This window comes from Peromyscus maniculatus, chromosome 1 (assembly GCF_049852395.1).
Source record: "Peromyscus maniculatus bairdii isolate BWxNUB_F1_BW_parent chromosome 1, HU_Pman_BW_mat_3.1, whole genome shotgun sequence".
NCBI classification, from domain to species: Eukaryota; Metazoa; Chordata; class Mammalia; order Rodentia; family Cricetidae; genus Peromyscus; species Peromyscus maniculatus.
The window spans coordinates 115,970,559-115,970,893 of record NC_134852.1 but is presented as its reverse complement, the minus strand read 5'-3'; the positions used below and the strand labels follow the sequence as shown (position 1 = coordinate 115,970,893).

The 335-nt window shown below is 40.6% G+C and overlaps 1 non-coding gene across 1 annotated transcript; it reads right to left on the bottom strand.

The window, feature by feature from the left end:
- Nucleotides 1-107, bottom strand: LOC121826954 (U6 spliceosomal RNA). Its single transcript, XR_006069112.1, has one exon. It is a non-coding gene; the product is annotated as a U6 spliceosomal RNA (small nuclear RNA).
- Nucleotides 108-335: the final 228 nt, after the last annotated feature.

Sequence of the window (335 nt, the reverse complement as noted above, 5' to 3'; positions counted from 1 at the left end):
GAAAAAAAAGAACACTTCATGAATTCGAGCTTCATCCTCATGCATGAACCATGCTAATATTCTCCATATTGTTCCAGTTTTAGTATGTGTGCCCCCAAAGCAAGCACTCTCTTCTGACTTCTATACCAGTATAGTCTTCCCTATTTGGAGATAAGATGCCTCATCCTGTGAGACACTTGACACTCATTTCCTTTATTCCTAACTTTACTCCATTACCAAACAGTATCTCTTCTGCCTGCAAAACCTTTTTGTCTGTTTGTTTTGAGACAGTTTCTTTACATAGCCTTGGCTGTCTCCGAATTAACTTTGTAGACCAGGCTGGCCTCCAACTGCAG